Below are 19931 nucleotides of genomic sequence, written 5' to 3' on the forward strand. Positions count from 1 at the left end.
CAGGGGTACGTGCTTAGTCCCCTGTGGTACTCCCTGTTCACCCATGACTGTGTGGCCAAGCACAACTCCAACACCATCATTAAGATTGCTTGATCACCCACAACGATGAGACAGCCTATAGGGAGGAGGTCAGAGAACTAGCAGTGTTGTGCCTGGACAACAACCTCTCCCTCAATGTGAGCAAGACAAAGGAGCTGATCGTGGACTGCAGGAAAAGGAGGGCCGAACAGGCCCCATTAACATCGGGGCTGAAGTGAAGCGGGTCAAGAGTTTCAAGTTCCTTGGTGTCTACATCACCAACAGTTGTGAAGAGGGCACGACACCTTTCCCCCCCAGGAGACTGAAGATTTGGCATGGGTCCCCAGATCCTCAAAGTTCTACAGCTCCACCATCTGGAACATCCTGACCGGTTGCATCACCGCCAGGTATGGCAACTGCTTGGCATCTGAGGGTAGTGCGTTCTTCCCAGTATGTCACTGGGCCCAAGCTTCCTGACATCCAGCAGTGTCGGAGGAAGGCCCCAAAAATTGTCAAGACTCCAGTCCCCCAAGTCATAGACTTTTGTCTTTGCTACCGCACGGCAAGCGGTACTGGATCTCCAAGTCTAGGTCAAAAAAACAGCTTCTACCCCCAAGCCATAAGGCAGCTGAACAATTAATCAAATGACCACCCGGAATGTTTACATTGATCCAAGTCTTTACACTGCTGCTACTCGCTGTTGATTATCTATGCATAGTCACTTTACAAATGACCTCGACTAACCTGTATCCCTGCACATTGACTCGTTACTGGTACCCCCTGTATATAGCCTCGTTATTGTTATGTCATTTTCTTGTGTTACTTTTAGATTTTTTTTAAAACTTTTGTTTATTACTTTTGTTTATTTTGTAAATATTTTCTTAAACAATATTTCTTGAACTGCATTGTTAGTTATGGGCTTGTAAGAAAGCATTTCACGCTAAGGTCTAGCTGTTGTATTTGGCGCATTTGACAAATAAAATTTGATTCGATTTTGTGTTTGGCATGACAAATGAAAATGCCAGGCTGGATGTCCCTTGGGTGGTGGAATAGCCTTCTCTCCTAAAAGAGACGAGCTGTAGAACGATTTATTTTATTTTCTCTCGCCTGATAACTTCTTTCAGATTAGAGAGCTCTGTTTGAGAGTGTAACGTGTGTGTGTACATTTGTCAATGTGAACTTAGTAGTAGTTTAAAAAAGAAGTCCACTACTGCACTCACCAACAGATGACGCTAAAAACTCTACCTCCCGAACAGGCCTTCAGTTGACCATGCACACTCTCACAAATACACACACACACACACACACACACACACACACACACACACACACACACACACACACACACTAACCTCACCTTCCTACACACAATCAAACTTTTATCTTCATAAATCTCTCTTTCTTCATTTCTCTCTAAAGTTATTTCCTTCTCACAACTGCATCCCACCTCGTCTGTGTGGGGCAGACTAATTGTAGAGTGTGCAGGGATGTCAGAGGAAGGTATCCTGACCGGTTCCTTTCCATAGATTGTGTCTAGAAAGGGGGAGTGCTAGATCAGTGACTCAGGAGATAACAGTTCTATAGACCAGGAGTGTTAAGATTGGCAAGAGTCAGGAAAAGTGAAGCTTGAATGGGAGTTGGTTGACGTACTTTACTTTTCGCTGATCTTAGTGTTTTGTGGTCCAAAGAACACTCTTTTTGCAGCAAGGCAGCCCTTTTATTAGGGGTTCAAGCATCGAAGCTGGGTGAAACCCTATTGTATGTGCCGTTCTTATTATTATTCTTCCGTAAGGGGAAATTCAGATGGTAAGAGTTACAAGGTTGAGACTTTGCTAAAAGGCAAAGAGCCAAGGGCCACACCCTCTCAAGCAATGCCATGTCAATTGACCACATGGTGGCGCTATAACAAGCATTTTGAAAAGTCTCACCACGTCAGACCTAGAGTCCTGCAATTTGGTACATAGGTCCCTCTCCTCAAGGACGCATGTGGCCCGCCATGATGGACTTTCTGGCATTTTCTATATAGAGCTGAATATGTGGCATCTATGGACCAAGGTCTCTCAAATAAATACATATTTCCCAGACTAGTAACTCAAACACGCTACTGACCAATCAACTCTCCCGTTAGCATGGCCTGGCACATGAATACATATAAATCAGACATTGATATTCATATTGTATCAACTTGATACCAATGTCCCAAACTCTTGTCAAAACTCAACAAATGCAAGCACTTTGAGATCAGCCACATGTTGGTACTATAACGGGCACATATTTATACCTTTTAATCTGTTTGACATTTGGCACACGTGCTCAGGGATGTGAGTATAGCTAAACTGTAGATGCAAGCTCATTGGCTCATATTTGGCAAGTGTGATATGATAAGGAGTACAGAAGTAGCTCATCCTATGGCAATGTGTCCGATTTGTACTGATGGTGGCGCTGTGGGGCCAAGCTTGAACCCCGGCATGGCTGCTTCCAGCTATTGTGTTACATACTGTAGGTGTGAGTGTTTTATTTTGTGTGTGTGTGCATCCATGCGTGTGTTTGCTTCAGAATAATAACCTGTATGCCAGACAACGCTGCATTCAGCAGCGTTACATCTTGTTTGGCATGACGACAGCAGCAACATAGTTGGCTTAAGCAGAAGCAGACTGACTTTCAGGCTAAGGAGTAATGCTCTTGTCAGAGTTATGAGAGTGTAATAAAGCCAATCCCCATTCGATATAACTAAAGTAGGCCCCCCAGTTCAGATCCCTACTCGAGAATAGCTTCCATCTTCAGAACTCCCACACTCCAATCTGGAGACCATGCTAGATGCCAGATCCTGCCACAGTCTGAAACCCAGGCTCACGAAGAGTCACAAGGGGTTCGGTATGTTGCTATTACTCTCTTTGATTTCCCTTCATTTCAGTGGCATTACTCCCTTAGCTTCGATCACACCGGCATTGTCTGTGTCCTTATTGTACCCCCTATCACACAGGCGAGCACCCCTGAACACACACCATACACACCCTACCACTCGCCCTTACTTCCCACTAAGGCATGTGATGAACTCTGAGATTAGAGGTTAATGGATTTTACGGAAGTGAGACTGCCTTAATCGCCTCCTAATTAGTGTTCATTCATATCAGCCCTTCAGTACCTCTCTTCACAATTGGCCTCTTGCTTTCTCTGTCCACTGGCTCTTTTCACAGGTCCACATGGAATTGTAAAGTAGGGCAGAGGAGTTGAGCAGCGGTCAGGCCCTAGAGCACGTATCCTTCCACACAGTCAGGACCTAACTCTTGTAACTGTGGAGTCATTCTCTAACGGGTGTTAGTGCTTTGTGAGAAGGGACTGGAGTGGGACTCTAGGGTGAATTCTGTGGTTTGGATTTCTAAGCTTCCTGTTGAACTTGCCCTAGATGAGAATACAGTAGAGACAAAAAGGAGGATCTGGAGATTTGCCAATAGGCTGGCTCCAAAATGATTCACACCCTAATTTTGGTTGCTCTGTCTGTCGATGTCCTTCTCTCGTGCTCTCTTTCGTGTTCACAGTATACATTATTCACATGGTTAGAAGACGACGACATCTCGTTAGTTTCCCTCCCTTTCTTTCGCCATATGTGATATCAGCTTAGTTACAGACTGTAGAAGATTAGCTGGAGCAAAGTTAAAGTTCAGTGCTATTGCCCTGTTCCCTATTCTATGACATTTGAACTCTGACCAAGCACTGTGCTAATTGAATCTAATGATTGCACCATTTGTCCCTCCCTGCCAGACATTGTAAGTGTATGTGTGTCTCTCTCTCTCTCTCTCTGTGTGTGGCATGTTATTCTAAGATCTCTAAAGTGAATTATGAGACTTAATGTGAGTGCAGAATAGCCGGAGGAGGAGCATGAGAGCCTGAGGGAGAGATGGAGCGAGAGAAGGATGTGGGATAGATGAAAGAACACATTAGCATGCTTAATTTACCCTGCTCTTTCCTTCCTCAACCACCCTCTCCCCTACACCCACACACCCTACACTGTCTCCTAAAGTTCCTTGGAGACTTGCACGTCTCTCCTTCGACATCACACCCCTCCTTACCCTCTATCAACCCTCACCGAAACACCGCAAGCGTAGTGTAAGGGAGGGATGACACAATGTAAAAGCTTCACCAATGACATTAGCTTTGCGGGTGTTGTAGTGAGAGTGTGTGTGTGTGTGTGTGTGGGTGTGTTTGCTTCTGTGAGGTAAGTGCTCTAGATCTGAAACCAACAAAAAGCTTTTCCGATAACACAACTTAAAACACACACGTTAACTACCATCATTAATGCAGTTTTGAGTCTACAGTATAGTTATTTTAGATACATTTCAAACGTGTAAGCCCAAGCCCAGGCTTGGCATCTGTACGACTGGGTCCTTGGCGCTGCTTAATTTTTCAGGATCCAAATAAACTATTCATAATGTGTGGATACTGTGGAGCGAGCTGCGTTGTAGAGGCGTAAACGCAACAAGCACATCCATCACAAACCCCTCTGTGTTGAGCTGCTCACCAGAGGAGAAAGAGAAAGAACTGAGAAGGTACGGTTTTAGAGGGTTTTCCTGTGCTACTGTACTCTTCTGACAACCCAACTTCAGAACTTTCTTTGTTTGGCTATGCCTGAGTTTCACTTGTTTTTTTATTTATTTTTTTACTGTCTCAGATGCCTGCCTGCCTTCTTGCCTTCCTGTCTGTCTGCCTTCCTGACTGTCTGCCTGTCTGCCTTCCTGCCTGCCTGTCTGTCTGTAAATTAATGGACTCTACGGTCTTGTTAGGGAGCATCAGGAGTCAGGCGGGAATCATGTCCAAAATGTTTGTGTTTATTTACTGGTGCAGAAGGTGAATAAAGTTGGATCCAAAATACACAGGATGTTGATGAACACTGACATAGACTTAATAAGTATAACAAACAATCATTGAAATGGCCAATTCACCGAAGCTACAACTGGCTTCGGAGGCAGAGCACCTTCAAACTAGGCAGAGTGCCTATAACTTGGACAAAGAGTCAACGATTCCTCACACAGCTACGTTAAAGAGAGCCCTGCGACAACTTGTCCCTCCAGCCTAAACTCCCTTGAAATGAACCACCTGGTCAGGTTAATTGCCCAGCCCTTAACTCTGGAATCATCAAAAAGGAAACTAGACAGATATTTAATAAATGTATACATTGATATGTCACTCGAACTATTACTCTTCAATAGTTTAAGTACCAGTACGTAATTCGTATCAGGGACAGAATATTACAAACATTTAACAAATAAAGATATTAGGAAAAACCCCCATCAACATAGAACATTCCAATTCCTATTGAGCGTGTGCACCTGCTAGATACTGCATCTATGTAGACTTGACCAGCGTACGCTCTCGTAATCAATCCTCAAACAACCACAGTGATGAGTAGGCCAGGCCTATAGGTTGGTAATATAATGTCATTTTAATCTCTAAACAGTGTTAGAATTTATATGATATATGTTGTGATATTTTATATTAGAACTGTTGGACATGTTTAGTGATAGAGTTGGAAACGATAGAAACATTAGCAAACACTTGCAATATCCGTTTGATACCAAATGAGAGGATATAGCAATGTCAGGGGCGGAGTGATGAGATAGAAAAGAGAGAAATCGGGCTTGTGAGACAGACAGCTATTCAAATTCTATCAGCATCAATACAATTGGTTTACTGTTTCCACCCAATGTTGTCTAGATTGCTGATGTGACAGGGCTCATGGTAGGAGTTATGACACGTTTGTGATAGCATCATGGGAGCATTAGAAACACACAGGTTTTCTGCCGTGGTTTAAAGTACTTATCTTTACTTTACTATTTATGTTTTTGAGAACTTTTACTCCACTACAATCTGAAAGAAAAGAATGTACTTTTTACTCCATACATATTTCTCGGACACCCAAAAGTACTCCTTATATTTCGAATGCTTACCAGGACAAGAAAAGGGTCCAGTTCACGCACTTATCAAGAGAACATCCCTGGTCATCTACTGCCTCTGATCTGGCGGACTCACCAAACACATGCTTCGAGTGTTGGAGTGTACACCTGGCTATCCATAAATAAAAAAACAAGAAAATGGTGCCGTTTGGTTTGCTTAATATAAGGAATTTACACATGATTTATATTTTTACTTTTGATACTTGCGTGTATTTTAAAACCAAATCCTTTCAGACTTTTACTCAAGTAGAATTTACTGGGTGACTTTCACTTCTACTTGAGTCATTGTCTATTAAGGCATCTTTACTTTTACTCAGTAGGGACAATTGTCTACTTTTTCCATCATTTGGTTTTCTCTCATAATATTCCGGAGAATGCAGCTCACTGTCTATTCTAAGTTACGTGGCAATGTGTTTGCAGTCCTTCAGCTAGGGATTTCATAGTGTGAAATGCATTTTCCTGCTGTGTACGTCACATCTACGTAAAACAATTGCCATGTCCTTTTTGACATTGTTAAGGATTTCCACAACAACAGTAAGTTGTTTTTGCGGTGTTGAATGCAGTTTGGCTGGCAGACAGAACAGTGCCTATAGAATGAAAGCAGGCTTTATGGACTTGTTTTTAGTTGCAATTGACAATATCTAGCCAATGTACTAAGAGAAAAAAGGTTCCAGCACACACTTGCCCTTTCAGTGGTCTTTTGTTAGGCAAACACTGGTTTGAAACTGCTATACCCACACACACTGGGTTCCAATTGAAGAGGACCAATTCAAGTGTTATTTTATTTAACTAGGCAAGTCAGTTAAGAACAAATTCTTATTTTCAATGACTGCCTAGGAACAGTGCCTGTTCAAGGGCAGAACGACAGATTTTGTACCTTGTCAGCTCAGGGGTTTGAACTTGCAACCTTCCGGTTACTAGACCAACGCTCTAACCACTAGGCTACCCTGCCGCCTCACTGTGTGTGTGGAGATTAAGAGGGAATCTCCTTTTTAAAAACTCCCCATTTCATGTTTTATTGAAAGGCCGATTCCACTCGGTAACAATAACCACCCCCCGAATTAATGTTATGACATCTGCTTCAGAAATCAATCAGCATCTCATCTCCAGCCTCATTGGAAATTGGAAAAATCTGTTCCTTATCCTCTCACTTGTTCTCCGGGGTGGCTGTGCAGAACAAATGCTCTTTTTCTCTCTCCCATCTTTCTCTGTTCTTCAATTTGTCCTCTCTTTCTCACACTGGCTCTTCTCTCGCCATCCTGCCCCTCCATCCTCTCGCTCTCTCTCTCCCCGCCATTCTCCCCCATGGGTTAGGCGGGCCAAGTGAAGAAGACTCGATTGATTAAGTGTCTCACTCTGCCCATCTTTAGTTTACAGTGTTAATCTCCTCTTTAACAGTCTATAATCCTCATGCATTGGGTGTAAATCGTACAATCGGCCAGCGTGGTCAATAGGTGTTATTTCTGTTGTAGACTCTCATCACATTATTGGCATTTGAGTATCAACGTGTCCAATAGTAAATCACATGAGGACATATTGTAGTCCCGGCCACTTTGGAAGCCTTTAAGGCCTCTAGACATGCAAGTTATATAAAACACAAACTATTCATTTATGTGCTGTAATGTGTAAACCAACCTGCTCTCACCACTCATGCAATTACGGTGAAATACTGTGAAATACAATCCCCATCTGCTCTGAATGAATTTGATTAATTCGTCTATTTTATTCATTCGTTACGATTACAGTAGCATTGACTTGTTTTTTTTTTTTTTTTTTTACAGTATAATGCAATCAATTCTACGGCATTGTGCTGTGTGTCATAATGTAGTTTTTTGCTTTGAGACTGTATTTAGATTACAGTAGGTGTACTCAATAGGAAATACAGTAGCTTACTTGCCAAGGCTGCCTGTAAGTCACAGTCAAATTCACAGCGTCCCCTTTATGGTGCAGTGTTTTCAGGAATATTGCATTTTATGTGAGTCTACAGCATATGAACGTTGTGTTGCCATGGATATCAGATCTTCTGTTTAACCGAGAGGAACAATAGAGCGAGTATGTTGCAATGAATCATCTTGTAAGTAGCCTATATCTACTATGTGTTTTCATGAATATACGTTTTATGCAACAGTAAAGATGATGGTGACCAACAGGCGTGACCTTTTATCACATGATCATTTGTGTTCTCCACATATAGACTCAAATTCCTGACCTCATATTCATAAAGTGTTTAGGATCAGTTTGCCTTTTTGATCATAACTAATACAATTACATGAACTGTGGGGGACCTGATCTTAGATCAGCACTCCTACTTTGAGGCACTTTATGAGTAAAGGGCTTTTAACACTAAGTTATCCTCCAGCACCCGTGGGGCATGCAAAGCGTCTGAGAGTAGGAGTGCTGATCTAGGATCAGTTTAGCCTTTTAGATCATAATGAATATGATTATATGGACAGGGAAAGGAACTAATCCTAGACCGGCACTCCTATTCTGAGACATAGACTTGACCAACATGGGCCCAGATGTATATTCTTATGTATCTTGCCAACATCTGTGGACAGAGCCTAGTGATTTAAGCCTCGTTGTTGTTGTCTTATCTCTGATCTTCATGAACCATCTGTTTATGACCTGTCTGGGTTTCTCTTTGTCTGCTCCTTATGCCAGACACGGTGGGCGTGCCAATACACTCTTTGTGTTCCTCCTAAGGCTCCTTCTCCTACTGCGCTGACTGTGTGTTATGATATGCTGTTGGCAAAGACAGTATGAATATGGGCAGAAAGTGCTTCTCCAGCAGAAATCCCCGATCCCACTTGTAGGCGATGTACTGGCGATGTTGGCTAGCTCAGCTCATGCGTAGACCCGGTGAGTGTTTCTAACGGTCGTCTTGCGCCGAGCTGTGCATGTGCAGGCAGTCAAAGCAAAGGCACTCCTCTGATGTAATTTTGACAAAATTCAATTTTGACAAAAATGTGTTTGTCACTTTCACGTCGGCTTAAGTAATAACATGTTCAACTACTTAAAGACATTGGCTCGAATCTAGGTCGTGCCTTTAGATTTCAAGGAAATTAACTACGGAATCATTTGTCACTTCCCTCGTTGACTTCTCAAACCCCAAACACCGGCCTGTCTGGTTTTGCAAGCGTTCCCGGAAGTCTGGCGCTGTTGCGCCTCCAGGTTTTCGGAACTCAGTGCTCCTAGGCTCCTGTCTGTTCTGATGCTAATGGCTGATGTTCACTACAATTAAGGGCCATTACCACACACTCAGCACAAGCATATAGACACGCATGTTAAATGGATGTTATCAGTGGCTGAGTGTTTACCATTAAAGAGTGTATTTGCATGATGAGCGTAGGAGTGATGGACTTACCATGGCACTTTACTGTAATGGCAGCTCCACGCACACACACACTAGACGGCTCGAATAGAAGGAAGGGTTAACAGAATATACGCACACCCATGCACGCAATGACATACATGATTGTGGGCAGGCAGGCAGGCAAACACGCGCGCACACACACACTGACCAATTTTATGTCCACTTACAACGCACAAACTCTCCAACCCATCATTTCCCTCCCACTCATCTCTACCCCTTTGTCTCTCGCTCTCTCGCTCTCTCTCACTCTCTCTCTCTTTTTATATTCCTCCTACTTTTTTTATCTCATTTTCCCCTCATTGTTTGTTTGTGCATGTGTATATGCCTGTGTACATGTTTGAATGCATTAATTAACTCAGGCCCTCACGTTGTTACAGTGCAGTCAGTGGATCAGTTTCTGTGTCAGCATGATAGATCACTCTCCTCTCTCTGCTGTTTTCAAACTAATGCTTCCGATGGGATTCAGCGGGACATAACTAATTTCGTTAACAAATCACAGCGATTAACTCACAGATTGCTGCTGAAGTGACTCTCCGTCATCACAAGGGCTGGAAACACAATGTGCATGTTGACGACATGTCTCTCTCCTCCTACTAATCACCCCTCCCTCCTTTTATTGACCTCTAGTCTTTCAAAAAAACTCCTCCTTTTCCTCCCCTCCTCCCTCTTTCCTCCTCCTCTTCTCTCTATCCAGTTCATTCCCTTTTGTTTAGCTGACGCTACAGAACACCTTAATTAATGAGCTCACGCAGAAATATAATTTCTCTCTCTCCAGTGGGCCTCTTCAGTCACTTTTCCCCTTCCTCTGCACTGTACAAAAACCTCTTTAGGTGGGGGTTACAGCTGTTGTGTTTTAGTAGACTGGGAGGGACCTCTTTGACGGGGGTTACAGCTGTTGTGTTTTAGTAGACTGGGAGGGACCTCTTTGACGTCTTTCCCGCGCAATCCCAGATTACTGCTCATAATCCAGCTCGGAAAACCGATTTTAGGTCTGTGGACAAACAACAGCTGGTATTCTGAGTGGTCTGCCATATAGCTTGAGTAAGCGTTCCAAAGGAGAAAGTAGGGAGTTCTAAATTCCATGCCATTCTAGAATAGGAGGATAGGAGAGATGCGCCATAGAACTTAAATAAGGGTTAGCCATAGCTAATTAGTGGTTAGCGTTCTATGGCTAATTGCACGTGTTAGCAGCTAATTAGCCATTAGCCTGCACCGCATTTGTGCTTGCATGTGTTCAGTGCTAATTAGTGGCTAATTCATCATGTACACTCTCCACATTTGGCAATAGTTGGTGATTGGGGACTTGTTAGGTCTTTATAGCTATTGTTTGGTGCACTTAAATGCCCTCCAAAAGCCCCTTAATTGATTGTAATGCCAGGTTAATATGCAAGTGACCTGATGTGCGTCCTATATGAAAACTTTCAAATTGATGAAAGGAGGTGTTTTCAAATAAACACCTTCAACTCTATGGATGAAGTGGTCATCAAGTGCAGTCATTCACTTTCTTTTATACATCGCAAAGGTACGAAATGCAATACAAAATACCTCGGTAGAGCCGTGGAATTAAAACGCAGAGCTTTAAGATAGTTATGGTTTCAGTTTTAATAGTTAGGATTGACTTGTCTCTCTGTGTGTGTGTGTGTGTGTGTGTGTGTGTGTGTATTCTAATTCCTTTATTTGTGTGTGTGCGTTTCCTGCGCACGTCATCATTCAACAATCTCACCCTTAACCCTCACCCTGCAATCTCACCCTTAATTACATAACCCCTGTATTGTTGCTTCTGTTTGAGACTGCTTAGTGACCCCACAAGACTTACCATTAGACGCCCAGCTCTCCCAGGTCAGCCGAGGCACTTACACCCAATTTGTCCTCATTATAATTAACAGAAAACACTGTCAAAATGAATCCCATTTGGTGTGGCTATAGCTACTGCTCCTTGCTAACCCTGTGCGATCCTGCTGGGGAGGGAGGGAAGTTATTGTGTGGTGGGGGTAATTAAAAACAATGTCTTTGAACACGGCTGGGGCCATCGCCATCCGGAATGCTGTCGACCATGGAAACCGCTCCGCTCCGCTCTCTCAGGCAATTCAATTGAATACATGAGCTACGGCGTCGGCAGTGTTGACTGTGAGTTACATACACAGTATTATCAAAAGAGATGCTGGAGAGGTTTCTCTCACTTTCTCTCTATGTACAGTATCTCTCTCTCCATCTTCTCTCCACCTTCACTTTCTGACGGTCTTCTCCTTCTGTCTCTTGCCCCCCTCTATCTCTCTCTGTTGCTGTCTCTCTCTGTTGCTGTCTCTCTCTTTCTCTCACCCTAGCTATTTGTGTTGAAGGGCAGCAGAGCTATTGCCATAATTTACTGGAACTGCACCAGTGACGTCATCGGCCAGCTCAAGTGTTTTACTCTAGCTTTCAGACAAACCAGCCAGGAGCTGTAGAAGTACATTTATAAATACATGTTTACATTGGAAGAGATGGCATGTTTTTTCAACTTTCAGTTCGTCCTGGAGATGGGGGGGTTGTACTTTCCTCTGCTTGTCAAGTGTTTTAAGCCTCAGCTGCTTTCTCTGTCTCAGTACGGTAATGTCATCTTGGAGGATGGCGAGGAGGTCCGTGGGGAACATTGCAATTCCTGATATGTCCTGGTGTTTACTAGGTTTCACATTAGTATCAGATTATATCTGTAGTTCCCCCGCTCTGTGAGTGATGGCGTGCGGGCCTGCCTGTGTGCATCCCGTGTCTTACATGTTCTAATGTTCTGTTTTATTTACAGTATGTAGGTTCAAACAGGCTTTGCAGGGAACGTTTCTTTCCAATACAGTTGAGGTTTTTGTTTCAGCCATCCCTAATTGTTTAGCTTGATCCAATTTCCACAAACCGACACTGAACAGAGAACACTTATCCATTTAAAGACGATCAAAACGAGTATTTTGGCCTAATGCTCACCTTTCAAAGGTGGATCAGGAAGTGTCTAGTCCTCCAGTGTCCATATCATTATCAGTCATTTGGTCAGCACAATGAGAGGAGCTGTCATGTAGCTGTCCTATAGATTCACTAGACCTGTTTATAGGACCCATTCCTCAGCATGTGACTTCCCGAAAGCTTGCCACCGTGCATGCTCAAGTTAGAATCCATGCTAATTCTTACTGATGTATTTGTTTGCTGGGGGGCAACAGCAGGCTAATTGTAGCTAGGCTATTTTCAGTGGCATTGGCTAACGCTGGGACCTAACATCTCCTGCATCATAACCTGGATATAATATCTGTGTCAGGGTCCCCAAGGAATGGTACGTCCCTGTATGACTGAGGGAGAGAGCTCGGAATAGCCCAAACGATTTGGCGGCCCCTGTTTTTTTTATAGTCGCTCACATTGGGTCCTCTTGTTTTGCTAATCGCTAGCCAGTTAACTTAGCCTCTTGCTACTAGTCGGGGTGGTTGAGGTACCACAAGGAGATTGGATTGTAATCCTTTAGTCCCATAAATATAAGAAGAACGTAAGTACTTTTATGTGTCTCTTTCTCCACTGTCTTCTCTCAATTCTCACTCTCCGCCTCTCTTTGTTTCTTTCCTCCCTCCGTGTCATTGTAATGAATACTCAGGGAGAAAAGGGTGTAGATTCAGGCGCAGAGCACAGCAGGTGTTTATTTCACCTTTGCAGAAGGCAGGAATCGTGGTCACAGGCAATGGTCATACACAGGTAGACAAACAGGCAGGTGAATCAAAACTAGGACTGAAGGCTTTAACTGGTTCTCACAAACGAGCTAGGAAAAGGTTTAGTAGAGTCCAAATGAACAATACCTCACAAAGGCACAAACAGAATGAACTGAACTAAATAAGGAGCTGATGAGACCAGGTGAGTAACTTACACAGGTGAAATCAATGAACAAAAATTAAAGACAGGGCTATGTTCAAGAACACAAAGAAACAGGGCTACGTTCAAGAACACAACGAAACAGAACACAAGGTAGACTAAGAAAATAAATACAGAACCTTACGGTCATCCTTACATGACTTGACTGTGGTAACCTCTGTAAAGCAGTAACCTTGGACATAAATTCTCTGTGTTTCTGTGGTATGTGTTTGTGTAGCTGTGTGCAATATGTGTTTTTCTATTTGTTTGACCTATAACCTTCTGGATTTTCTATAGAGTCTGCAACGATCGTGGTCCTCCCCGGATGAGGAATAGGAAGGATCAGACCAAAACGCAGTGTGGTAAGTGTCCATGTTAATTTTAATAAATAAACTGAACACTGCAATAACCAAAAAACAACAGAGAGTGAACGAAACAGTTCTGTAAGGTAAACACACAAAACAGAACAACTACCCACAAACACCAGGTGGGAACAGGCTACCTAAGTATGGTTCTTAATCAGAGACAACGATTGACAGCTGCCTCTGATTGGGAACCATACCAGGCCAAACACATAGAACTATAACACACAGAACAAACAGAATGCCCACCCCAACTCCCGCCCTGACCAAACTAAAATAGAGACATAAAAAAGGAACTAAGGTCAGGACGTGACAGAGTATTTGTTACATGGATTGTTGCTATCTTTTGTCGGCAGATTTCTTTCTCCTATAGCCAAGTTGTTTCGTTGTCAATGCCAAATATGAACTCTTTTGCATACAGAGAGAATGTAGTTGGCTAAAGCAGTAACAAGTCTGCCTACCAGGCTGGCTAGCTTGCATCCCTAGTAGGTGTCACAACTTTCGCCTCACGAGAATATCAGTGTTCATGACCTTCCCCCTCCCCCCATTGATTGCTGAGTGGATCTTGTCCAATCATATAGGTTTATGAAGGCTATTGTCAAACAACATTTTATGAACCACAGTCTCCTTGGAGCCTGCGTGTGTGTGTGCGTGTGAGACTAAGACATTTGGCTGGGCAGGGCCCTCTCTCTCTCGAATGTTCTATATCTCCATGGTATTTAAGTGTAGAGGTGGATGGAAGGGGGATTAAAAAGTAGGCGAGGAAGGTAATTGGATGAGTGCAGAGTGGACCCCTGTCTGTCCTCGTCCTCAGTGGGCGTTTTGACTTTGATGCCTGCCAAGAACACACACACACACACACCAGGGTTTCCGCAAGGAAAACTTGGTGCCGGACCACGTGAACGGGAACCATTTGAGAAATTTACCGGAACCATTTGCATTGGGTGCATAACCCATTAGGGTGTCCACTCACGGTGCTCAGAATGACAGAAATCACATTTTAGATTATGGAAATGCCTCTTAACAGAACATCCAAACATTTGCCAAACTGCATTTAGTGGGAAAACACCATTCTGAACAGCGCTCCTAGGGGAAGTACCATTCCAAACAGCGCACCTGGGGGAAGTACCATTCTAAACAGCGCTCCTGGGTGAAGTACCATTCTAAACAGCGCTCCTGGGGGAAGTACCATTCTAAACAGCGCTCCTGGGAGAAGTACCATTCTAAACAGCGCTCCTGGGGGAAGTACCATTCTAAACAGCGCTCCTGGGGGAAGTACCATTCTAAACAGCGCTACTGGGGGAAGTACCATTCTAAACAGCGCTCCTGGGGGAAGTACCATTCTAAACAGCGCTACTGGGGGAAGTACCATTCTAAACAGCGCTCCTGGGGGAAGTACCATTCTAAACAGCGCTACTGGGGGAAGTACCATTCTAAACAGCGCTCCTGGGGGAAGTACCATTCTAAACAGCGCTCCTGGGGGAAGTACCATTCTAAACAGCGCTCCTGGGGAAGTACCATTCTAAACAGCGCTCCTGGGGGAAGTACCATTCTAAACAGCGCTCCTGGGGGAAGTACCATTCTAAACAGCGCTCCTGGGGGAAGTACCATTCTAAACAGCGCTCCTGGGGGAAGTACCATTCTAAACAGCGCTCCTGGGGGAAGTACCATTCTAAACAGCGCTCCTGGGGGAAGTACCATTCTAAACAGCGCTCCTGGGGGAAGTACCATTCTAAACAGCGCTCCTGGGGGAAGTACCATTCTAAACAGCGCTCCTGGGGGAAGTACCATTCTAAACAGCGCTCCTGGGGGAAGTACCATTCTAAACCGCGCTCCTTTTAGTGGTTCCATATGTGACAGAGATGAACATCTCCGTTAGAAACTTAGAATGAGGGGGAATCTAAAGATGCATCAAGTAGGGTGGGTTGCTAATATGACTAAGATTGATTAAGACTAAGATTGTGCCTTTGGCTTCGAGATCGAAAAACCAATAGAACAGAAGATAAATGGCATAGTGGTGGGTGCAATAGGGAAGTAGGCTAAATGGAAATAAACAATTATACACTGTAATTACTACTTACGTAATCATTGAAAACACTTCACCAGAAGACAGCCACAGAGGAATAAAGGATAATTTTCTTCCTTAACAACATAGCTGTGGATTGTTTCAAATCACAAGCTCGCAGTCCTATGCCTATTTGGGAAGCCCGCAATTTGGGCAGGGCGCGTGGCAATAGGCCTAGCTGATTGAGTTGCGGCTGTCAGTGAAAAGCATCAAAACATTTGAGATGAGAAGAAGGGGAAGGGTGTGTGTGGGGAAAATAGCAGAGTCTCTCCAGAATGTCTCAGCTGTCTCCCGGCAATTCTTGAGCATTCATTGTTTCATTGTGTGAATTGTTTGCATTTTTATTTAAAATAATGATCAATTCCCGATTACATATCTCATCAGTAGTAAAAGTATTGTTAATCGCCATCATTTGGTTACATTAATTTCGGTTAATGCATGTATTTATTAGTCATTTTCCGTTCTCATTCTCGGAGTGGAAATGCTGTTTGCAGAGTTCACAACCAGCTACACTTATGAGAAACAAGTTTTGGTTTATTTCATAACTTGATTTGTATATTGCTTCATTGTCTTTTTGTTTGGAGTGCTCCATGTGAGCAGTGAGCATGTCTGTTTTCTCTGTTCCAATAATGTTGAGGGACCGCTCATGCTTGAGCACGCATAGAAGTACCTGGCCTGCTGTGCGGAAATGGGGGAAAGTGTTTTTTTTTTTTAACATCCATTGCAGATGATAATACATTAAAAGTACAGTTCCTAGTAAACTATTTCAAAAATCTTTCCAACAATCTCCCCCTCGATAATCACCAATCCTCTGTGTAAACTGAGTTCTATGCGCTCATTTCTTGAGCGGCCAATGTTTAAAGGTGTATCAATGTGTCCACAATCAGAGGCTGGTGATCTCGCATTAGTTGACTTAAACATTTCAGAATTTTATGATTACCCACATGACAATGACTTTTTAAATATTAAATCATGAATAATTAGGCAAACTCTAATTTCCATAATGTGCACATTCAGATAGCCTTGTCCAGCTAGGCCTGCTGTATACCTGACCTTGTATACCTTAGCTGGAAATGTTGATATTGTGGCAGATTGCAACCAATACTAGACGTAATTAACCATATACTATAAAGCCTGGGCTACAAGTAAAACCATTTACAGCTATGATTTTATCCCCATAACCGTCAAGGGAGGTAAATAACGGGGTTTCTTGAAAAGTGTAGAATTTGAGCTTTACAAAAATGCCAGTATTACTCTACTCCTAATATTCAACATATAGCATTAGTTTTTCACATAAGGAGAAAAACGTGAAGCGAGCGCGGCAACGCAGGTGAATGAATTAAAGCGCACGTGGGAAAATAGAGCTTCGAATGTGATCAAAGCAAAAATATTCTGCATGAAATTAAGAGAGAGAGAGTAAACTTTATTGTTTCTAGTGGAGGTTGGTTACAAGTCAAGTGTCCTGGCTTTGCATCAGTTCAAAAGATTACGAGTGACTGAACTGACCGCCTGGGAGCTGTGTGGGAGAGCTGGGCAGATCAGCTCAAGCAGACCGTGCAACTGAAAGATGTCAATTCTGCAATGAGAGGATTGCATTAAATTAAATGTAATTTGTAATTGTTGTCTCGTTATAGTCATAGCTTTACTCAGGAAAAATAGGTAGTTGACGGGTATTGACATAGTTACTATTGACGAAATGAACACTGTTTATATAGGTCATAAGATGGGAAGGTGAAAGGTCGGTGTTCGGAGGGTTCCTAAAACAACACGCATGCATAACACGCTCAGCAGAGAAGAATGTTGTTAATTTAGCTCTAACCTTTCCACGGCTATTGCCCACAGACCAGTCACATGTACCTGATATCTCTCTCTCTCTCTCTCACACACACACGGCAGTGTGATGAAATGTCCTGTTAGCTCAGTGTCACTGCAAAGGGCTTCAGCTCCCATAGGGGTAAACCATACCCAATATGTTACGTGTGTGTTTACGAGAGAGAGGGGTGGAGAGAGGGAGAGAAATAGACCAACAGTAAGTACGTGCAGATGTTAGTGGTAGACAAAGCTCTATCTATTCAGGGCAAAAATAATCAAGGCTGTCATGCTCTTATACAGGGCAGACACACACACACACACACACACACGCTAGAACTAACACACACAAGCAAAGTAGAGGGTGTAAGCGTTGACTTTATGATCTTAGCAATATGGCATTTACACTGGCTGTTTAAACCCTCTGGTGTCCTCACAGGAGCACATCACTGTAGTTTACAGCCTACGGACAATAATTGTGTATTCACTTGTTAACATGAATAAAATCCTCATTGCACCGTGTTGCCCAGGTGTAATAATGTTAATTTTCTAAAAGCGTAGGCCTAATCAATAGTGGAGCTTTGCATACCCAGGGACCACACAGCCTGGAGGAGCACACTACAGATCTGCCATTTCATAGTCTGTTAACATTTAGCTAATGAATGGCCTAATATCTAGCTAATATTTAGCCTCTTGCTTTGGCTACACATCACTAGCCTCTCTCTTCCAGCTGTTCCCGTTGCCAACAAGCTATAGGCTACGCATGCCTCTCCACAATAGGCCTTTCCTCTGCTTGTGAAATCCCAGGAAAAGCCATAGGACATTTATTTTGATGATTGTTTATACTTATATTTTGATTGTTTATAGCCTATTCGGGGAAAGAAGTAGGCTTGCTCTTGCTAATTGCTGAATGTAAAACAGGCCAACCCCATAGAAAATGCATGTCTTGGATTGTTGAGGAGAGAGCGCATTGGTGTGATCACTTTTGTCCAGTTATGATAACGTTGTTGCGCTTGTAACGGATGTGAAACGGCTAGCTTAGTTAGCAGTGTGCGCTAAATAGCGTTTCAATCGGTTACGTCACTTGCTCTGAGACCTTGAAGTAGTAATTCCCCTTGCTCTGCAAGGGCCGATGCTCTTGTGGAGCGATGGGTAACGATGCTTCGTGGATGACTGTTGTTGATGTTTGCAGAAGGTCCCTGGTTCGTGCCCGGGTATGTGCGAGGGGACGGTTTAAAAGTCGTACTGTTACACGCTGATGCATTGCGGATGGTTTGCACAGGACGTACAGAGATGAGCACAGTGAGTAATAAGACCCAAAGGACTTGACAACCATTAGAAAAATGGAAATCACTTGCAAACCATTTGAACAATGAGGCAATGACATACTGTAAAAGATGTGCCGGCTAAACAGCGTTTGTTGTTGATTTGCTCAATTTAAATACAAGGGTCTATCATTTGTCATTAGGCCTACATGTACATGAAATAATTATTTGCAATTGTTACTATGACAATGAACACACCCGGAAAGCACTGAAGGTCTGAACCAGTATCTGTGCAGCAGAAACCTCATGATTGGTTGTGTAACACCTTATTAAAAAGGCAACGTGCAGCAGGATGTGTTGATCAGTTGTTTGTCTGTAAAACGGTAAACTTTCTTCTCATGTGGATGCTCACCAATGGTTTATAGTTATGTAGCCTATAGTTTATCATTATAGTTATTGGCTCGGTGGATGACCCAGGCCTTAACTCTGACGCAACACAACTAATGCTATTCTCACAACATTCTTACTAGCCTACTAGTAAGTCTAGCTAACGTTAGCAAACTTGAATGAAATAAATATAAAATCACACTTATACACTTTTACTTGACTTTTATACTCTATAAATGTACTCTTTCCAATAATTTACTCCGTCAAGTTTTGCCAATTGCATGCTGCAGTTTTAACCCTATCCCAAACCTCAAGGTTAGTTTTGGTTTCACTTTTGAGCAGTTTGACTGAACGCTAACATACGGCAACACACTCATAATCTACAGATGGTCCCACACACAGCCTCACATGCCATAATTGAAAAGGCACGTCATCAGAGACACGAGGGCTGCTCGGGTTGAGTTCTCTGTGTGGCGTATTTACCCACTCTGAAATGAATATCCGGGGCTCTATTTTAACAAACCTAACGCAATGGTAAATCTTTGCGATGGTGGTATTGCTATAAGGTCCGGGTGTGTGTCAGAAATATTTTTGCCATTTTCACTGCGGGATTTAGGAGCGCAATAGCTGTTGGTGGCGCGAAAGGGCTGGGTTTTGATGAATGGTGAATGATAAATAGATTAAATGTGTGAGGAGAGCTTGGCTACTCACTGGCCAATCAACGTGTTTCATGGTTTATTGCTGCATGTCGTTGCCTTAAATTCGGTTAGTTATTGACGGTCTTTACGTTGTCATCAACTCTTATTCGGCTGGGGGCACGTAAATATTCTCTTCCTAGTCAATTGT

At 43.1% G+C, this 19931-nt stretch overlaps 1 protein-coding gene across 1 annotated transcript in view; it reads left to right on the top strand.

The window, feature by feature from the left end:
• Positions 1-12578: 12578 nt before the first annotated feature.
• Positions 12579-19931, top strand: part of LOC118402930 (xylosyl- and glucuronyltransferase LARGE2s) — a 179516-nt gene continuing 172163 nt past the window's right edge. The window contains exons 1-2 of the mRNA XM_035801305.2: positions 12579-12841; positions 13495-13559. The gene's annotated coding sequence lies outside the window, so the exon portion shown is untranslated. The remainder of the gene's footprint in view (positions 12842-13494; positions 13560-19931) is intronic.

The sequence above is a fragment of the Oncorhynchus keta genome, chromosome 2, assembly GCF_023373465.1.
Source record: "Oncorhynchus keta strain PuntledgeMale-10-30-2019 chromosome 2, Oket_V2, whole genome shotgun sequence".
Classification (NCBI taxonomy): Eukaryota; Metazoa; Chordata; class Actinopteri; order Salmoniformes; family Salmonidae; genus Oncorhynchus; species Oncorhynchus keta.